Here is a 20,000-nt window from a genome sequence, read left to right on the forward strand (position 1 = left end):
CTCTGTACAGTATGTTCACAAATAAAATTAAATTAAAAAAAAAAAAAAGAACTAAAAAAAAAAAAAAAAAAAAAAGAGTCTCACGGTCTTCGGTGCCCAGGCTGGCTTTGAACCGAGATCCTCAGATCTCAGCTTCCGGAGTAGCTAGGATTACAGGCGCGAGCCACCAGCGCCCAGCTATTTTCGTGTGTGTGTGTGTGTGTGTGTGTGTGTGTGTGTGTGTGTGTGTGTGTGTGTGTGTGTGTGTGTGTGTGTGTGTCGGGTGTGAGGCTTGAACTCTGGGGCTGGGTGCTGTCTCTCTCTGTGCTCTTCACCTTCCCAGCCCTCCCCCACTTGTTTTGCCAGTCTAGGGGCTGGCAAAAGAAGAAGAAGAGAGAGAGATTGAGTAAAATTAGCCATCCATCCTTCAGCCATCCTCCTTGAGACATTCTCAATGTCTCGGTGTGTCTCAATGTGTCTGGGTGGTAGAGAGCTTCCCTACAAACTCGGGCCTAAATGGCAGCAGCGGCAGCGGCGGCATCCATCTTGTTTACAGACCGAGTGGGTTCAAAATGAGAAGCCTCTACACTGAGTCTTTCCATGTTCTTGAGCTCACGTGGGCTTTCATGTTCTGTGTGGGTTGACACGGCAGGCGGGCGGGCGGCCCAGCGAGCAGAGCAGGGTGTGCCATTCATTGGAGATAAGAGTCTCTTTTGGGACACCGGTTCCTGCTCCCTCCTTCCTTCGGGGACACCAAGGAAGAAGTTGCCGCTGGCGGGTGGGTTCCAGGCTGGCAAGCAGAGTAAGCAGAGCCCCCGCTGGGACTGAAATAAAGTTCTTCCTAGAGTCCACAACGAAAAGCAAGGGGGGGGGCGCGGAGGGGAGAGGACAGAGAGACAGAGAGGAGAGACAGACAGAGGCAGAGACAAAGAGAGACAGACACACAGACAGACACAGAGACCCAGAGACCGACAGAAAGACACACAGGGAAAGAGATGGAGGGGGAACGAGAGAGATCCACAAGTCCAACTAGATTCCCCTGAATCAACAAACAGAGGGCCGGACGGACGGACGGACACACACAGACACACACAGACACACACTCACGAGCGCGCCAGACAGACAGACAGAGGGACACATGGAGGGGGATCCCTAGAGACCCATTAGTGTGACTGACTAGATCACCTGAATAAATCATTCCTTCCCTGCCCTGACCTCATGTATTAAGGTAGACTATTGGTATGGAGGTCTTCTTGTCACCAAACACAGGTGAGGGTTAGTGACTTTTTACCCTTCCATGTAGGGACTCTTCCCTTAGGACCCTTGATTTCGATCATTGAATAAGAATTTTTGGAGGAGACACTCTGGTGGAGTTTTATGGAGTAAGCAAGCAGGCAACCAGGCAACCAGACAACCAGACCAAAAAAAAAAAAAAAGGCAGGCAGGCAGACAGACAGACAGACAGACAGACAGACAGACAGACAGACAGACAGACAGACAGACAGACAGACCCACGCAGCTCCTTGACTTCATGGGTGTTTTCAAGGTTAAAGCGGGGGGGGGGGGGGAGGGAATGTGGCAGCTGAGTTAGGCACAGACAGTTAGTTGCTTTATCTTTGCCTCCACCTGAATTTCTAGATGTTTGGGGGCATTTCTTTATAGGTAAGAGAAACAGGGTCATTGACCCTTCCTCCCTTCCTTCCTTCCTTCCTTCCTTCCTTCCTTCCTTCCTTTCTTTCTTTCTTTCCTTCTTTCTTTCCTTCCTTCCTTCTTTCTTTCTTTCTTTCTTTCTTTCTTTCTTTCTTTCTTTCTTCTCCCACCATCTCTCTCTCTCTCTCTCTCTCTCTCTCTCTCTCTCTCTCTCTCTCTCTCTCTCTCTCTCTCTCTCTCTCTCTCTCTCTCTCTCTCCTTTTTCTCTATTTTTTGGAGGCGTGGGCAATCCTGGGTCTTGAAGTCAGGGCCTGAGGACTGTCACTCAGGCACTCAGCATTTTCGGCTCAAGTCTAGCACTGTACCATTTGAGCCACAGCGCTACTTATGTCTATGTACGTGATATCTATCTATCTATCTATCTATCTATCTATCTATCTATCTATCTATCTATCTATCTATCTATCTATCTGTCTGTCTGTCTGTCTGTCTGTCTGTCTGTCTGTCTGTCTGTCTGTCTGTCTGTCTGTCTGTCTGTCTGTCTGTCTGTCTGTCTGTCTATCTATCTATCTACCTATCTATCTATCTATCTATCTATCTACCTATCTATCTATCTATCTATCTATCTATCTATCTATCTATCTATCTATCTATCTATCTATCTATCTATCTATCTATCTATCTATCTATGTATCGATATAGATATACATCTATATATATCTATATCTATATATATCTATGTGTGTGTGTGTGCGTGCGTGTGCTTGAGTATGTATATATGTATACATATATATGTGTTTATATGTATATACATATATAAACACATATTCATTTATTTATACATATACGTATATATGTATAAGCACACATATATTCATTTATTTATACATATATATATACATACACACACACACACACACATATATATATATATACTCATACATAGTGTGATACACACATATAAATATACGTATATTCAGTTATTATATACGTGCTTTTTTTTTTTTTTTTTTTTTTTGTTGTTGGCCGTGGGGCTTGAACTCTGGGCCTGGGCGCTGTCCCTCAGCTCTTCAGCTCAAGGCGAGCGCTCAACCACTTGAGCTACAGCACCACTTCCAGTTTTCTGGTGGTTTATTGGAGATCGGAGTCTCACGGTCTCTCCTGCCCGGGCTGGCTTTGAACCGCCATCCTCAGATCTCAGCCTCCTAAGTAGCTAGGATTACAGGCGTGAGTCACCAGCGCCCGGCTTATTTACATGCTTTTTGGTTGTTGTTTTCCACCCCCCCCCCCCCGCCCCCGACTTGGGGCCTTGGGAAGGGAACTGCAGGGGAGGGGGGGTGCAGAGGCATTTTCTCCTTCGGGAAACCAGATGATGATTGAATAAAATTAGCCATCCATCCTTGAGACATTCTCAAGGTGGTGGGCTGGAATGTGTCTGGGTGGTAGACAGATTCCCTAAAAACTCGGGTCTAAATGGCAGCAGCGATGGGAGTGGCATCCATCTTGTTTACAGACCGAGTCTCCATGTTCAACATGAGACTCCTCTAAACTGAGTCTTTGCATGTTCTTGAGCTCATGTGTGGCTTTCATATTCTGTGTGGGTTGTCACGGGCGGGCGGGTGGCCAGGCGGGTGATTCATTGGAGATAAGAGTCTCTTTTGGGGCACCGGTTCCTGCTCCCTCCTTCCTTCGGGGACACCAAGGAAGAAGTTGCCTCTGGCGGGTTCCAGGCTGGCAAGCTGAGTAAGCAGAGACCACTGGGCCTGAAACACAGTTCTTCCTTGAGTCCACACAGAAAAGCAAGGGGTGGGGGAGGGGAGAGGACAGAGACACAGGAGAGACAGACAGAGAGACAGAGACCCAGAGACCGGTGGAAAGACACACAGAGTAAGAGATGGAAGGGAGAGCGAGTGAGAGATCCACAAGTCCAACTAGATCTGAGACACACACACACACACACACACACACACACACACACACACACACACACACACACACACACACACACACACACACACACACACACACACACACACACACAGAGGGAGACATGGACGGGGAACCAGAGACCCATTACTGTGACTGACTAGATCACCTGAATAAATTATTCCTTCCCTGCCCTGCCCTCATGTATTAAGGTAGACTCTTGGTATGGAGTTCTTCTTGTCACCAAACACAGGTGAGGGTTAGTGACTTTTTACCCTTCCATGTAGGGACTCTTCCCTTAGGACCCTTGATTTCGATCATTGAATAAGAATTTCTGGAGGAGTCACTCTGGTGGAGTTTTTATGGAGTAAGTAAGCAAGCAGGCAAGCAGAGACAACCAGACCCCCAAAAAAGGCACAGACAGACAGACAGACAGACAGACAGACAGACACACAGACAGACAGACAGACAAGGACATACTCTAATACAGTGTGGGTGCTCTTGAAGGGAGAGAGACCTACACAGCTCCTTGACTTCATGGGTGTTTTCAGGGTTAGACAGGCGGGGGGGGGGGGGGAGAGATGTGGCAGCTGAGTTATGTACAGATAGCTGTTTTATCTTTGCCCCAACCTGAATTTCTAGATGTTTGGGGCATTTCTCTACAGGTAAGAAAAACAGGTCATTGACCATTCCTTCCTTCCTTCCTTCCTTCCTTCCTTCCTTCCTTCCTTCCTTCCTTCCTTCCTTCCTTCCTTCCTTCCTTCCTTTTTTTACTTTCTCTCTTTCTTCTCCCCACCCCCCTCTCTCTCCTTTTTCTTTATTTTTTTGGGTGGGTGGGCAATACTGAGACTTGAAGTCAGGGCCTCAGCACTGTCACTCAACTTCTTCTTTTTTTCACATATGAATAATTTTACAGTTTATTTCATTAAAATTATATTCTCAGAAAGGTAAAAAATATATATTAGCTATTTCATCAAATGAAGTAATTATACTAACACATAACATAAGTTAGTGAAAGTTTTATCTGTCATGAATAGGACAAAAAGTATCATCAAACAACATTTCTAGGAATCACACTCAACTTCTTTTGCTCACGTCTAGCACTGTATCATTTGAACCACATCACCACTTCTGGCTTTCTCTCTCTCTCTCTCTCTCTCTCTCTCTCTCTCTCTCTCTCTCTCTCTCTCTCTCTCTCTCTCTCTCTCTCCAGACACACACACACAGACACACACATGCATATACATACATATACACATATATTTATACACATACATACATATATATCTATCTATGCTTATATGTAGTGTGATACAAACATATATATATTTATTATTTTCAGTTTTTTTGTCGTCGGGTGTGAGGCTTGGACTCTGGGTCTGGGTGCTGTCTCTCTGCTCTTCATCTGAAGGCTCACTACTGTTCTGCCACTTGAGCCACAGGGTGCCACTGCTCCCCTTTTCTGTTTATATAGTGCTGAGGAATCGAACCCAGGGCCTCATGCTTGCAAGGGGAGCGAGCACTCTACCACTAAGCCACCTTCCTAGCTCTCCCCCCTTTTTTGGCCAGTCCAGCATGGAAGGCTCCTGCATCTTGTTTGTATGGACATACTCACAGCTGAATAACTGAGTTGTTTTGCTTAATAAAAAAAAAAATCCTGGTGTTGATATATGTGGAGGGGAAGGGAAAAAACAAATTGTTAAAACAGGGTTACAGGAGGACCCATTGAAACAATGAGATATACAAGTCGTTATGTCGAAAAACGAACTTTACAACTTTGGTGGGGGGACGGCGGGGGGGGGGGGGAGGATACGAAGGGATGGGAAGGGGAAAAAAAGCAGGAGGCTACAATGCTTATAAGAAATGTGCTCATTATCTTACCCATGTAATTGTAACCCCTCTGTACAGTATTTTCACAATAAAAATATATTTAAAAAATATATATTTAAAAAAAAACTTGGTACAGTAGTCTAGAAACATGGTTGCTATTACAGCCTTCATTTGCTTCACTTGACCACTGTTTTCTCATTTAACAGCTTTTGGCGACAAGCATGATTATTTTTCGTGGGGTGGGGGTGACTGTTTTGAGGCTTTCCCAAATTTTTATGTCCAACAGGTTACCAGATCTAAGGAAAACCCAGAAGTTCGAGAATTAAGTAACTCTCGGGCTCAAACTACAGAGAAAGAAAAGGAGAAAGAGAGACCTATGGAGGGAAGGGGTTGGGGCGTTGGGGGGAGAGGTCATAGAAAGGAAAAGAAAACAGGGAAAAATAAAAACACAAAGTAAAGGTCGTTTTTAAGTGGAGGCCTGGACTCAAACCAGGCCACTGACTGAGGCTTCCTCATTATGGGATTTCAAAAGTGGGCCTTGGCTTCTTGCAGAAGTCATCTCGATGTGTTGGTGTTCTGCTGTACATATCATTTGGAAGCGACTCTATCTTTTCACTCCATGGTGAATGTATTCACATATATGTTCCTATAGAAAACCAGTTTCGTGTGTTTTCTCTCACATATGCAAAAGGTACGTTTAAAATAGGGGAGACATTAGATCTCTGGACTGACTGCCTGGCTGGCTGCTTGGCTGGCTGCTTGGCTGGCTGCCTGGCTGCCTGGCTGCCTGGCTGCCTGGCTGCCTGGCTGCCTCACTCACTCACTCACTCACTCACTCACTCACTCACTCGCTCACTCACACACTCACACACTCACACACAGTAAGACCCAAAAGACAGGATAGATACTTTTAGGGGGAGAAACACCCACCGAGGCAAGGCCCAATGGTTATGTGCCCAGAAATGAAAGTGAAACCTTGAAAACACACAGAGGAAAAAGAAACAAAGTAAACTCTCTACCTTGAGCCTGTAGTAGGGTTTAAGAGATGATTCTGTTGGTTTCCCATGCATGCATGGGGGGGAGGGGGGGTGCTTTGACCCATGCTCTGTTTCTTTTTAAAATTTACTTCCCTCCCCGGTGTAAGTTTCCTCCTTTCTTTGAGGAAACTCTTGGCTCCGTTCCCGCAGTATACTCATTGTTTGTGCAAAAGCTCAGAGGAAGGGAGCTGCTCTTTTCCCTTCCACCACCCACCCCCACCTATTAGTTTTCTTTCCTAATAACTGTTCGTTTATGAGGGACTGAAAAGTGAAGAAAATAGGATGTGTGGAGCCATTCATTAGGAAGCTGTCCGGCTGTCTTGTCTCTGAATTCCTGGTGGTGCTTTCCCAGGCCTCATTTCCCCCTGGAAATTATCCTGCTTGCCTCTGTGTTCAATTCTGGGAAGGAAGATAGGCCGAGATAAGGCAACCTCTTGGCACGAAGCTGGAACACACGGCCACCTCGCCTCACGGGTACACAGCCTAATCATCCTATCCCGAGGGTCCTCCGTCAACAGTTTCTTACAACGATTTTTATTAGTTTAGTGGCCCTACTGAGGTTGAAATTCAAGGCCTCAACTCAGGCAGGCCTGCTGGGGTGGGCGTGTTTGTTTCTTCTTCTTTCTCCTCCCCCCCCCCACCCTCCCCCCTCCGCCAGGGCGCTTAAGTCGTTGCCATGACGACATTTACAAGACAAAGGAACGTTGCCTGGAGTTCCTGAGTTGACTGGGGCTCCAGGCTTAAACCAGCCCACCCCACCCCCACCCCCGACCCGCCCTGCGTCCTCTGCGAAACACCCCGGCGGGGTGGGGGGTGGGGCGGCCAGCCCTCAGCTCCTGTAACTTCATTAGCGCGCGGGGTGGGGTGGGGGTGAGTGAATCAGCCTCCCCTCCCCCTCCCCGTCTTTACAAAAGTGGCCTCTTTTGCCCTTGGGCAGGAAAAGTCTGCGCGCGCGCGCTCTCTCTGGTCTTTTTCTGCTGGGACCCTCCCTGCCTACCACCAGCAGCCACTGACTTCCTGCAAGCTGGAGTTGTCAGACTACTTCCACCCGCCCGCTGCCACTAGTATGCCTCCCGCCCAAGCCCGCCAGGGACAGAATGGGAGGGGCGGGCGGGGAAGCTGGCATGCTTGCCTGTGCTCTGCCCTCTGCCCCTCCGGGAGGCATGACTGTGACCGTGGGATGTCCCCGTGGCCGACCCCTAAGCTCCCACCCTCTGGACGGAGGAGAGTGAGGGGAAAAAGGAGTTCAGGAGTCTTGTCTCCCCTCCATCTTCCCGCCTAGGTCAGGCCAGGATCTGCCTCTCTTCTCCCTGTCCCTGTTCCCCGTTCCTCTTAAGGAGTGACTGGAGAAACTGTCCGTCTGTGTTTGTGATTGTGATTAACATCGCAAAAACCTTCAAAGAATCTCAGATCGGTTAGAAGCCCGTTGGGTTTCACTTCTCAGGCGTGAGGGGTTGTTATCTCCCCCTCCCTCTCTCCTTTGATTTTTTACAAATTGTTAGGGAAATGGTGACATACAGAACGGTTACAGTATGCCAGCCCACACCGGTGGCTCGCGTCTGTAATCCTAGCTGCTCAGGAGGCTGAGAGCTGAGGATCACGGTTCAAAGCCAGGCAGGGCAGGAAAGTCACCAGACTCTTATCTCCAATGAGGCACTAGAAAATCGGAAGTGGCGTTGTGGCTCAAGCGGTAGAGCACTCGCTTTGAGCTGAAGAGTTTAGGGACAGCGCCCAGGCCCAGAGTTTAAGACCCACCACTGACAAAAAAAAAAAAAAAAAAAAAAAGGATAGGAAAGATTACATTACATAAGTGAGGTAGGAAGAGTACATTTTTTTTTTAATTAATAAGTTTTTTTTTTTTTTTTTGTCGTTGGGCTTGAACTCTGGGCTTGGGCGCTATCCTGCCCGGGCTGGCTTTGAACCGTGATCCTCAGCTCTCAGCCTTCTGAGTAGCTAGGATTACAGGCGCGAGCCACCGGCGCCCGGCTAATGAGTTGTGTTAATTGTGAAAATACTTACAGAGTGGTTACAATGACACGAGCAAGGAAATGAGTACATTTCTTATCAAGCATTGTTGCCTCCTCCTTTGTTTCCATTCCTGCCCTCCCATCTCCCCCCACCCCCTAAAAAAGAGTACTTTTTTTTTTGGACAATGTCACCCCTTCCCTGGCTCTCTCACAGGTTTTCCCTCCCTCAAGTTCTGTTTGTTCCCCACCCACAGGTTGTGTGTCAACATAGTGTCTAGTGAGTGCCACTGTTGCACTTCTTCATCCTGGGTCCCTCCATTTCTTGCCCCTCCCGGAAATAGATGAAGGAAGAAACAATGGGGGGGGGGAGAAGAGAAAACAAAATAACATCGATGATAACAAACACAAAGAAAGGGGAAGACTTCTTGTTATATGATCAGAGGTATATAGGCATTGCACTTTGGTGAGCCTCATGTCTTCAATTAAGCAACCCAAAGGCCAGAAGTGGAGTTTTGGCTCAAATGGCAGACTGCCAGTCTCTTTTTTTTTTTTTTTGGCGCGGGGGCGGGGGGGTCCGGTCGTGGGGCCTGAACTCTGGGCCTGGGCGCTGTCCCTCATCTCTTCAGGTTAAGGCTAGCATTCTACCACTTGAGCCACAATGCCACTTCCGGCTTTTTTTCTGCTTATGTGGTGCTGAGGAATCGAATCCAGGGCCTCACGCATGCAAGGCAAGCGCTCTACCACTGAGCCACCTTCCCAGCCCCAGAGTGCCAGTCTTGAGCACAAGAGCCAAGGGACAGCACTCAGGCTCTGAGTTCAAGCCCCAGGACTGACTGGGGCGTGCACACACACACCCTGCACCCCTTGATCTTTGCTGCTGTTTCCTACCACACAGGCACAGGCACGTATGGCAGCATGTGATCTACCTCCCCCCCTCCCCCCACACACACTTTGCACTGCCGCCACCACCACCGCCGCCGCCACCAACTATAGCAACAGACTTCCTAGGCTTCCCCTCCACCACCACCACCCCCTCCGCCCCGGGCCCTAGTTTAGATCGATGAACCAAAGTGTCCCCACTGCACGTTCGGCTCTGGCAAATATCAGATAGGATTACAGTGATGAGGAGAGAGGAGCGACCGCCATGGATTGACTGTAGGGCCCAGAGGACAGAATGCCAGCCCAGGCCCATTCATAGGTCAAGCCAGGAAAATGTTTTTTGTTTTTGTTTTTGTTTTTGATTTCCGGTCTCTCTCCACACCCCATGTGTTTTGTCTGTCTGTCTCTCTGTGCCATAGGGGTTTGCCATTCATGACCTGTGTGGGCGGGGATGTGCTGGGGTGTGTGTGTGTGTGTGTGTGTGTGTGTGTGTGTGTGTGTGTGTGTGTGTGTGTGTGTGTGTGTGTGTGTGTGTGTGTGTGTGTGTGTGTGTGTGTGTGTGTGTGTGTGTGTGTGTGTGTAGGGGGAGGTGTTCCTTCCTCACAAGACCTTCCTAAGTGTCTTGATCGATCTTGGGCCTGACGTTCTTTTTCCTTGTTTTGGGGTGCCACCTACTGGACACCGTGTGGAGTGACAGGGAATGATTCGGTGCTGATGGCGGGGGCTGGCGACTCTCGCGAGAGTCCGAGAGACTCTCGCGAGAGTAGCGATGAGGTATCGCCGGCTCTCTTCTGCGGCTTTATTTATTTACAACGAAACAAAACGAAACAACAGCAAACAAGGAAATGTTCTTGAAGGGAGGGCCGAGCGGAGGGGGAGGGGGGCCCGCAGGGGGTGTTTTTTTTTCGTTATTTTCTGGACACGGAATTCGTTTGGATATTATGTCTTACGAGCAAACTGTACCAGTTTATTTACGGTTGTAATTTTTTTTTTTTTTTTTTTTTTGGATCCGGTCGTGGGGCCTGAACTCTGGGCCTGGGCGCTGTCCCTCAGCTCTTCAGCTCAAGGCTAGCGCTCTACCACTTGAGCCACAGCGCCACTTCCGGCTTTTTTCTTTTTGCTTAATGTGGTGCTGAGGAATCGAACCCAGGGCCTCAGGCATGCAAGGCAAGCACTCTACCACTGAGCCACCTTCCCAGCCCCTACGGTTGTAATTTATATACGGTACCACAAATGTCTTTACGTCCGTATTATGAAAAAGGGTCCCACGGCTGCAGTGGGTGAAAGATTGAGACGGGAACATTTCTAAAGGAGTGCCAAGAAAATGGAAAACAGGCAATGCAATAGTTTAGGGAGAGTTATAAATATCAAGTGCTGCCCTAGGTGAAATTTCATGCAAATGTCCTCACCCACTCAGGTAAACTTTTTATATAGGTATCAGAATACAATTTCTTGAACTATATAGACTTTTATTCACTTGATTTCCCTTAAGTAAATTAAAATAACTGGCTGTTGACAGGGCACATCTGGATATTTCTATCGGCCCCATAGAGATAATCTGTTACATTTTAGGACATGGTAGATTATATTTGCTATTTCCCCAAATGGACTTTACAAAAGCCATCCGTGGCCCCAAAGATGTTTCTGGACCTCTCATCATGTGTGACTAAATAGGCCTCAGTGAATTAAGCTGAGAAAGCTGCAAAACAAAGCAGATCACTTCAGTTATGGAATATTAAGAGAATAAAAGTAGCTTTATACCACTGGATCTTTAGTGAGAAGGTAGAATAAAAAGAAGAGAAAAATATTGGAGGATGCAATATAAGCCAATTGAAACGTATCCAACCGCGGATCTGGCTTTGAAGTGGCTATTGACTAGTGTGGTCCTAGACCATCGTGTCCAGAAGGATACATCGATGTGTTTTGAAAGATCCTAAACCAAATGTACTTGTGATCATGACCCAGAGCGTGAGGACAGGTACATTTCTGTCCTCCTAATTCCAGCTTTGGTCCTCACACGTCCGGTTGTTATAATACGTTCACAGTCGTGCCACTTACGGATATTACGTCTTGTGTCTTCTCTGCAATATCTTAAATGCTCAGAGAAGTTACACCTTCTGACAAAAGGACAGTATGTGTGTCACACACACGGGGACACACACACACACTCTGTTTGCCCGGAGTGCTGTGTAGCTTACCATGTCCAGTTATAGTTTAGGTCTAGCATCCACGTAGGAGAGAAAACAGGTGCCGTTGGTTGGTCGGTCTGTCTGTCTCTCCGCCGGTCTGTCTTCCCCTGGCATCACCTGTTCTAGGTTCTTCTCCGCCGCCGCCGGCACCCCCCCCTCTGCCCCCCCCCCCCCCCCGCTCCTAGTCCATCAGTCCATCCATCTACTTCCCTGTAACTGACATAATCTTCTTCTTCTTCTTTGGGGAATGGATGAATAAACTTTTACCTTGTGGATATTGTACACACACCCTAAGGGGTGTGTGTGTGTGTGTGTGTGTGTGTGTGTGTGTGTGTGTGTGTGTGTGTGTGTGTGTGTGTGTGTGTTGACGGAATAGAGTGTTTACCATGCCTGACCCCCTGGCTCTGCCTCTCTACCCGTCTGCGATGCGATGTGTGTGCTGGGGCGCTTCTGCCCGCATATGTTCCCAGTGCGAACTCCAAAGAGAAGTACGCCCGCCGGGCCTGTGGGTTCTAACCATGCTTCACCCCCCCCCCCCCGGGAGATAGGATCGCCCCTCTGACCCCCCCACTCTGTTTGGGCCGGGGCCCCTCGTCTGTCTCTCCCTGTCTTTCCTCCTAGGGTTCCCTACCTGCCCTCCCCCCAGCCCCGCGCGCGCGCACACACACACACACACACACACACACACACACACAGAGTCACAGACACACACACACAGAGTCACAGACACACACACCCACACCCACTGTGCACCGCCACACTCGGGTCCAGGTCCTCCACCACAGGCATGTGAGTGAAGATGCCTCTACCCTCCAACACCTGTGTGTCGGGTTCAGATTCATCGCCTCATGCCCCGAATCCTGCTCCAGAGAGAGTGGCAGAGCCTATTAGAAAAGGCTAGCTGTTTTTTTGTTTTTGTTTTTGTTTTTTTTTTTTTTTTATTTTAAGGTAGTCCCATTTGTCGAGTCTCTCTCCAATTTGTTGTGACCCTGGGACTCTGTTCAGGAAGTTCCTTCCTGTGCCTATTAGTTCAAGTGTCTCTCCTACTCTGTCCTGCAGTAGTTTCAGAGATTCAGGTTTAATGTTAAGGTCTTTAATCCATTTTGAGTTGATGTTGGTGCATGGTGATAGGCTGGGGTCCACTTTTAGTTTTCTGCATGTGGCTGCCCAGTTTTCCCAGTACCAGCGGTTGAAGAGGCTGTGTTTCTTCCATTGTATGTCTTTGGCTCCTTTGTCGAATATCAGCTGGCTGTAGGCCTGTGGATTTATTTCTGGATCTTCTATTCTGTTCCATTGGTCTTCGGGTCTGTTTTTGTGCCAGTACCATGCTGTCTTTGTTATTATAGCTCTGTAGTAGAGTTTGAAGTTCGGCATGGATAGCCCTCCCATATTGTCTTTATCCCCTAGAATTGTTTTGGCTATTCTAGGTCTTTTGTTGTTCCATATGAATTTTTGGACTGTTTTCTGTATTTCAGTGATGTACGTCATTGGGATTTTAATAGGAATTGCGTTGAATTTGTATATTAGTTTTGGAAGTATTACCATCTTTACTATATTAAGTCGGCCTATCCAGGAGCATGGGAGGTCTTTCCATTTCCTAGTGTCTTCTGCAATTTCTTTCTTTAACTTTTTATAGTTCTCATTAAATAGTTCTTTTACATCTTTGGTTAGGTTAATTCCTAAATATTTTATTTTTCGGGAGGTTATTGTGAATGGGGTTGCTCCCTTTATTTCCCTCTCTTCCTGTACATTATCAGTGTATAGGAAGGCAACTGATTTTTGTGGGTTTATTTTGTATCCTGCTATTTTGACGAAGAGAGTTATGATTTCTAAGAGATTCGGGATGGACTTTTAGGGATCGTGGAGGGAGGTATAGTATCATGTCGTCTGCAAAAAGGGATAGTTTAACTTTTTCTTTCCCTATGCGGATCCCTTTAATGTCTTTTTCTTGCCTTATTGCCCTGGCTAAGGGTTCTAGGACTATATTGAAGAGGAGTGGAGACAGTGGGCATCCTTGCCTTGTTCCTGATTTTAGGAGAATTGGTTGTAGCTTTTCCCCATTAAGTATAATATTGGCTATTGGTCTGTCATAAATGGCTTTTATTGTTTTTAGAAATGTTCCTTCTATTCCTATTTTCTCCAGAGCTTTTAGCATGAATGAATGTTGAGTTTTGTCAAAGGCCTTTTCTGCCCAGCCAGCGGCTCTCGTTTGGCTTTCCTGTCATTTAGTGATGGGTGAGTGGACTCACGCTTCCCATGGCGCTGTCACCGTGGGTTTCCAGACCTGTGTGCGTGACGTGTACCTACCCTCTCTGTGTTAGAAGAAACCTCTCTCTGGCCTTCCCCCTGCCCTTTCCCTGCCTGTGAAGGGGGGGGGGGCGGGTGGGGGCGGGGGGAGGGAGCGTGTTGTGGGGCGGGCGGGCGGCGGACTTTCACAAGTGAGCGGGGTGCCTCCCGAGGGCTCGTCTCTTGCTGGAGCCGACCCATCTTTGGGAGTTTTTTGTTGTTGTTGTTGTTGTTGTTGTTTCTTTCTGGTTTCCATCTGGGGGAAAAAGAAAACAAAACGTACAAACACCCCCCCCCCCAAAAAAAAAAAAAAGACGGGCGGGCAGACGGTGGGACGAGCGCTCACTTGCCCTTTTCTGGCCATGTTGGGTGGGGGTGGGGGTCTTGCCACGGGCGGCGGAGGTCGTGCGGGTGGCCGGTTCGTTTTCTCTCGTGGTGCAGGCCTGCCGTCTTTGCCGCCCCTTCCTGCTTGGGACCGATCCCGGCTTCCCGGTTCTCGGGTTCGGGCCGCTCCGTTCGGGCGACTCCCGTCCTGGTTCCTGGTTTCACTTTGGTCGCTGGCGGCGGCGGCGGCGGCGGCGGCTCGATCTCGGTCTAGGTCTCTGGTGGCTCTGGTGTCGTTCGTGAGGTCGCAGAGAGGACCCGGCTGCAGGTCCTGACCTAGGTTGTGCCTCTCGGTGCGTGGCGGTGGGGAGTGAGGCGATTCGTTTCCGTGTTCTGTGTCTCCGGAGCTCAGAGCCGGCCGGCGCGCGCCGATCCGGGGTACGGCGGCTCGGTGGAGTCGGTCGTTGGAAGGCGGTTGTCGTGCTCCCCCTGGCGTCCGCCTTGATATGACAGTCCCCTCGTTCTCAGCCGAGCGAGCGAGTGAAGGAGGAGGTCTGGCGGCAGCGAGCCGGGCGGAGGCCCGGCCTCTACCGGGTGCCGGGCGCGACTGTCGCCGTGGTGTCGCTGTGGCGCCGGGGCGGCTGTTCTGTCGGACTTTGCGCCCGCAGGCGAGCGCGGGGTGGGGCCGTGAGTCGCCGCTCTCTCTTCCGTGCCCGGTCTGTGCCGGGGGTGGCGGCTTGGTCGGGTCGACCAGTAGTTCTGTCTGGGCCCGACGCCTTGTCCTCCTCCCCTCCCGTAGTTCTGTCTGGGCCCGACGCCTTGTCCTCCTCCCCTCCCTGGACTCTGGTCTTTGAGGGCGAAAGAAGGAGAGTACGAGGGACGTCTCGGGAGTCGGGGGAAAGGGTCCCCGGGTGAGCCGCTAGGTGGTGGGGCCGGTCCCGGCCCGGACTCGGACCACCCCCCCTCCCCGGAGTCACCTCCGAGTGAGCGCTTGGCGCGTGCCGGGCGCGAGGGCCTGGGTCGCCGGCCCCGTGTGGTCTCCCTCCACGGCCCCGGAGGCCGGAGGACAGACCTCTGCGGCGGGAGGAGCCGTGGGCACGGCCGAGGCGAGCCTCGGGGCCGGGACCTACACCCCCCCCCCCTCCCCGACATAGGATGGTCGTCGGAGTCACCTCCGAGTGAGCGCTTGGCGCGTGCCGGGCGCGAGGGCCTGGGTCGCCGGCCCCGTGTGGTCTCCCTCCATGGCCCCGGAGGCCAGAGGCCAGACCTCTGCGGCGGGAGGAGCCGTGGGCACGGCCGAGGCGAGCCTCGGGGCCGGGACCTACACCCCGCCCCTCCCCGACATAGGATGGTCGTCGGAGTCACCTCCGAGTGAGCGCTTGGCGCGTGCCGGGCGCGAGGGCCTGGGTCGCCGGCCCCGTGTGGCCTTCCTCCACGGCCTTCTCCACGGCCCCGGAGGCCGGAGGACAGACTTCTCCGGCGCGAGGAGCCGTGGGCACGGCCGAGGCGAGCCTCGGGGCCGGGACCTACCTACCTACCGTCTGCGGTGTGCGCGATGGCGGGGACTTGCCCGGTGGGCCCTGCGTAGGGGAAACGTCGAGGCGGAGGGAGCACCTCGGGAGTCGGGGACCCGAGCCCGGGAGTCCCGCGTGTGTGCGTGCTGGCGGCAGGGCGCTCACCACCGACCCCGCGCGGTGTGGGTGTGGTGGCTGGGTGCCTCTCGGAGTGGGTGCCTCGCGTCTGCCGGGGGAAGGCTCCCCGTGCCGCTCGTGCCGTGAGCCCGTGCGCACCCGGGGTAGTGGGGCGGGTGCGTCCCCTGACCCCGCTCCCGCCCTCTCTCTTCGTCTGTCTTCGCCTTATGTGGTCGACCAGCTGTCCCTGAGAGTTCCGTGTCTGGCTCTGTTGGGGACGTGTTGGGGACAGGTGTCCCCGATGTGGTTTCCGAGAGGTCCCTGTCGCCAGCGAGTTGTCGCCCCTGCGTGACCAGCTGGTTTTGGCGTGGTGACGTGAGGATTTTGTACCTGCAGGAGGGTGCTGGCATGCTGTGTCCCGGTGGCTGTCAGCGGGTCTTTTGGGGCTCTCTCGGATGCTGTGTGCCGGGCCTTTCCCGTCTCTTCCCGGTCCGGGTCCCCCTGCCCTTCCCCCCGCACCCCGGGCTCCCGCTGCCCTGAGCAGGCCTTGCCCCTGTGGTGGCTCGTGGGTGTGGTGGTGGTGGTGGTGGTGGTGGTGGTGGTTGTTGGTTGGTGGCTGAGTGAGTCCCGTCGTCCTTGATCTCTCCCCCGCTCCCGGTGCCGGATTCTGGCCCTTGCCTCGGCACGCCGAGGAGGAGAGTGGTTGGTTGCCTGGGGTGCATAGGTAGGCCCGCGCGGTGTGCTTCCCTCGCCGTGGCCGGCTTGAGGAGGAAAAGGCGGGGGGCGAGTCCTGCCTTGCCTTGCCTGTGCGTGTGCGGCATCCCCGTCCTGCCGTCGTGCTCGTCCGACCTCCGTGGCTTTTTTTTTTTTTTTTTTTCCCTATCGCCCCTAGCTCCAACTCCCCCGACCTGCCGCTTCCCGATGGCGGGCCTGGTCGGCCGCTGACCTGCGCTACTCCCGAGCGCTGTCCGTGGTTCTTTTTCTTTTTCTTTTTTTCCTCTCTAGCTTCTTTCGGCTCTGTGCCCGGCGGAGGTGTCCTGGTAATCCCGAGCGCCAGGGACGCTGAAGCCCGTGGTATTTTTTTTATTTTTTTATTTCTTTAAGTTTTTTTTTTTTTTTTTTTTTTCCTTTTACCTCGCTCGTTACTCACGAAAGGTTGTCTGTCCTGGCTACGCTTTTATCCCAGGCTGTTGGCCCTCTCGGGAGCCGAGCTTCCTGGGCCCCACCGCCTCCCGAGTGCCGTGTGGCTGTCTTCTCCGCCCCCTCGGTGTGATTGATGTGGTGACGTTGCGATCTCCTTCGGGCCCGGGCCTAAGCTGCGCCAGGCGAGGGACGGACATTCATGGCGAATGGGACCGCTCTTCTCGTTCTGCCCGTGGGCCCCTGCCCTCACCGTCCCACCGTGCCGGCGCCGGTGGTGTGCGGGGAGGCAGGGGTGCGGCAACCGGGTCCGGCTGCGCTCTCCCTGCCCTCGCCGTGAGGTCGGGGACTTGTACACGCTGGAGGAGGGGGGGCGCCCCTGATCTTGCTCCTCTCTTCCCGTGACTCGTTATCGGCACGGGGGTCGGCTCTCTCCGCGGAGAGGGAGGGTCGGTGCTCCGTGCTTGCCCGTGCTGTGTGGTGTGAAAAGCCGCGCCTTGCGCTCTGCCCTCTTGCGGTGCTCCCGGAACGCTCCCGGTCGGTTCTCTCAGGTGCCTGAGGCTGAGTGGTGGTGTCGTTCCCGATCCCGGCGTTGTCCGTTGCCTTGTGCCAGCCTGCTGCCCGTGGTGTGTCCCGGCCGTCCTTGGGTTTGTGGGGCTTGTGCGAGTGAGAAAAAAGTTATCGCAGAGATTGACGTCTCTGCTGGGGGGGGGGTCGAGGCGGTTCCCCAGAGGAGGAGCGCTCTTCCCTTCTTGCGCCGGGCGGGTGGCTTCCCCGCATGAGCTGCCGGCCCTGGTCCTGGCTTGTCTTCCCTGCCGTGTCACCTGGCTCTTGTTGCACCGGGGGACCTGAGATGTTGCAGTGGGAGGCGAGCCGGGCCTGTGCGGGCTTTCCCGCCCGTGTGCGCGACCTTGCTCTGGCCCCGCACGGCAAGGCCGACCGACCAGGGTTGGTGTTGCTGCTGCCGCAGACCCCCCCCGCCCCACCCCTCCCTGCCACCCGTGGTGGGAAGGATGGACGCCTTTGATGTGTGCTGGTCCCGGCGGGGTTCCCGTCGGGGTTGGGTGCGGGCCACCCTCAGAGTGAGGAGAGGTTCTCTAGCGATCCTCGTTCGGGAGGCGGCGTTCGCTGCCGGGTTGGCGGGGGCCCGCCCCCGATGGGCTCCCGCGGCCCTGCCGCTCCCTGTCCCGCTTTTGAGCGTTAGTGGCTGCCCGCGTTGGTAACTGCGTGCCCGCGCCTCCCCCCTCCGAGGTGGGGGAGGGTCCCGCGGGGCCTCTCCCGGGCCGTCGTCTGGTGTGGTGAGTGGAGGACGTTCCCGATCCGTCCCTGCCCCTGCCTCGCGCGCGGTGTGTCGAGTGGCGGAGCCTGGAGCCTGTGCTGGGTCGCGATGCGAGGGCGTGTGGTGTGTGGCTTCCCGGCCTCGTGCTTGGGGTGCCGTGGGGTTTTGGGGGGTCCCGTCCCCCTCCCCCTCCGGCCCCTGGCGACGCTGTTCCCGAGCGTCTGTGTGGGCCGCCGCCCGTTGGCGACGACGGCGCCGTGCCGGGCGCCGGGCCCCGCGGTGTTCCGGGGCCGCCGTGCCCGTGGTGGTGTGCCGCTCGGGGGGGTTCTGGCCCTCCGGAGCCGAGGATCCCGGTGTGTGTGGGCCCTTGCTCACGCGGCCGAAAAAGAGGCGGTCGATGATGGGTGCCGTGCCCGGCGGTGTGGATGGGTGCGGTGGGGCCCTGCTGGCGCGGGTGGCTCCGCGGGCGCTCGCGGGGTCTTTGAGGCGTGTGCGAGCTGCCTTTTCCCTCTCGGGCCTCTTTTGGGGGGGCCCGCCGCTGCCGCGGTGGGGGTTTCCGGTCCGCTGGTCGGCCGGCTCGGTGTCCCAGGCGTTGCGCGGGACCGCCCAGGAGTTGGGGGTGGTGAGATCCCGCGTTCGTTTCCCTGGCGTGCCGGCTGTGCCCGGAAAGGTCTCACCTCCCCGCTGGTTTGCGGCTGCGCCACCCGCCCGTGGGGGGGGGTGGCCGCTCGCTCGCTCGCCTCTCACCCCGGTGACCCGACCCGATGACCCTCCCCGCTGCTCTTATTGGGCTTCCGGCATGCCCTCCTCACCCGCATCAGCCTTCCGCGATCCTCACCGGTTTGGCCTTGGTGGCCGGCCACCGGCGGACGGTCGAGTTGGGCGTGTGTGGTGTGTTCTCTTGGTGGGGGGGACGGCGCTCGGCTCGTGAGGCTGCTCTCCCGGTGTGGGGGAGGCACGTCGTCGCGGCGGCGGTGGCTTTTGAAGGGTCTTCCCGGATCGGTTTTGCTCACGACGCGAGGGCTCCTGCCAGCGGGACCGCCGGTACGCCACGGGGGCGGTGGCGGTGAGATTCCCGCGTGCGTCCCTCGCTCGGGAGTTGGCCGTCCGGGGGCCCGAAGCCGGCGTGACGTGTCTCCTCCCGCTGGGCGCCGCCTCGCGTGCCTGCGCGATGTCGTCCCGGGTTCCCGCGCCTCCCTCCTGCTCGCCGTGCCAGAGGCTTGCCCGCATCGTCTCCTCCGTCTCGAGCCGTGTGGCTTCGTCCCCCGCCCCGGTCCCGGATCCGGGGCGTTGTGCTCTCCCGGCGTGTCGCCGCCGCGTGCCCGGCGCGACCCCGGTTCCCGTGCCTGGCCCCGTCCGCTCTGTGCCGGCGGTGTCCGCGCGTGAGCGTGCTCGCGTGCGTTGGGTTTGGTGTCGCCCGCCTCCCGGGGTCCCTGCCGCCGCCTCCGGCCGCCGCCGTTGGCCGGTGACTTGTCGCCGACGGGTCGTCGCCGCAGACCCCCGACCCCTTGCCGGCACCGCCGGTCCGCGGTGGCGCGGGTCGTTGTGCGCTCGGCCCCCGCGTCCGTGCGAGCGAGTGAATTCGGGCCGGCTTCTGAGGGAGGCGGAGAAAAACCCCGTGGCCGTGTGGCGTGCGTTGCGTTGTGCGCGTCACCCCCGGCTTTCTGGCCGCTCGGGTGTGTGCCACGCGCGACCCGGCCGGCTGGCCGGCTGGACCGTGGACGTCGGCGCGCCGCCTCCGGGCGGGGAAGGGGCCTGGCTCTCCTCCCCGTCCGTGTGTGCGCGCCGCCGCTCCTGTGCCCGCCGGGCCGGCAGGCGGGGTGTCGGTGATGCGGTGCCCTCGCGCTTTGGGTGCGGTGTGGTGCCCTTCCCCCCCCCCGGCC

Source organism: Dipodomys merriami, unplaced genomic scaffold, assembly GCF_024711535.1.
Source record: "Dipodomys merriami isolate MVZ:Mamm:240054 unplaced genomic scaffold, mDipMer1.0.p SCAF_847, whole genome shotgun sequence".
NCBI classification, from domain to species: Eukaryota; Metazoa; Chordata; class Mammalia; order Rodentia; family Heteromyidae; genus Dipodomys; species Dipodomys merriami.